Raw genomic sequence first — 1,927 nt, forward strand, 5'->3', positions numbered from 1 at the left:
AACATCAGAGGAAAGCGCCTGCGAGTGCTTTCTTAGTATTCAGTTGTGTACATCACACACATATTTTGTAGGACAGCATGTAGAACACAGAAGGTAAGCCACTTGAGGTGCACAATGCTGTTATTGTGTTAGTGGTAGAAGCAGAGGGTGGCTAAAACTGAATATTTTTTGCCTCTTGAGCCCTCCTTATCATATGACCAGAGTAGGAACATGCTTTCCTCTATCCGCAGTGGAAAGTAACTAATCAATAAAAATGCAGTGCTTTAAAAAAATCCATACTCACAATATTATTTACATCCATCTTCTTTTTAACTAGCCTCCTGATTACTTGGTTTCTCTGGAGAAGTACTCTAGCTAAAAAATGACAGAATATTATAAGACATGTCCATTATCAAAAATGTAACTCTAAACTTGTGATTGCAGCACTATTTAGAAATGCCAAACAATTTTGGGGGGCTTAGGAGGCATCTAGCTTTGTCTCTGACCCATAGTTTTCTTTTTTAATTGGATATTTTATGTATTTTATGTATTTACATTTCAAATGTTATCCCCTTTCCTGGCACCTCCTTCCCATTCCCCCATCCTCTTTCTTCTATGAGGATGCTTCTGCTCCATCCACCCAATCCCACCTCTCCACCTCAGAATTCTCTTACACCAGAGAATCTGGTCTTCACAGGACCAAAAGCTTTTCTTCCTCTTGATGCCGGATAATGACATCCTCTGCTACATATGCAGCTGGAGTCATGGCTCCCTCCATATGAACTCTTTGGTTGGTGACTTAGTCTCTGGGAGCTCTGAGGCCTTTAGTTGGTTGATAATTGTTGTTTTTCCTATGGGTTTGCAAACTCCTTTAGCTTCTTCAGTCCTTTCTCTCACTCCTCCATTCTGGTTCACATGCTCAGTCTGATGGATAGCTGCAAGCATCCTCATCTGTATTTGTAAGGATCTGGCAAAGCCTTTCAGAAGACAGCTATATCAGGCTCCTGTCAGCAAGCACATTTTGGCATCAGCGATAGTGATTGGGTTTGGTGGCTGCATCTGGGATGGATCATGAGGTGGGCAGTTTCTGAGTGGCTGATGATCCTTCAGTCTCTGTTCCACTCTTTGTCACTATATATCCTTCAGACAGGAGCAATTCTGGGTTAAAACTTTGAGAAGAATGGGCGGCACCATTGTCCAGGGCTATTGCCTAATCTCTGGATATGGTTTCTACAGGTTTTTCCTCCCCTTTGTTGGGCATTTTAGCTAATCTCATCCCTGTTGGGTCCTGGGAAAGTCTTGCTTTCCTTGCATCTGGAACATGCTGGTAGCTACTCCAAGTTCCCCATCCTCCATTGCTACACACATCTGTTCAAATCCCTGACCCTCTGTACATCATCCTAATATCTTCTCCTACCTGATCCTGCCCTTTCCCCCCTCTTCACCTTCTCTCTTCCTCCCAAGTCCCTCTCACTCTCAACCTCCTGTGAGTATATTGTTCCCCCTTCTAATAAGAACTTCCTTCTTTTTGAGCTTCATATGTATCTTGGGTATTCTGAACTTTTGGGCTAATATCCACTCATCAGTGAGTGCATACCATGTGTATATTTTTCTGACCACGTTACCTAACTCAGGATGATAATTTCTAGTTCCATCCATTTGTCTTGAATTTCAAGAAGTCTTTGTTTTTAGTAGCTGAATAGTACTCCATTGTTTAAATGTGCCACATTATCTGCAACCATTTTTCTGTTGAAGGGCATCTGGGTTCTTTCCAGCTTCTGGCTATTATAAATGAGGCTGCCATGAACATAGTGGAGCATGTATCCTTGTTTTATGTTGTAACATCTTTTGGGCATATCGCCAGGAGTGGTATAGCTTGGCCCTTGGGTAGTTACTATGTCCAATTTTCTGAGGAACTGCCAGACTTATTCTAGACTGGTTGTACCAC

This window comes from Rattus rattus, chromosome 6, assembly GCF_011064425.1.
Source record: "Rattus rattus isolate New Zealand chromosome 6, Rrattus_CSIRO_v1, whole genome shotgun sequence".
NCBI lineage: Eukaryota > Metazoa > Chordata > Mammalia > Rodentia > Muridae > Rattus > Rattus rattus.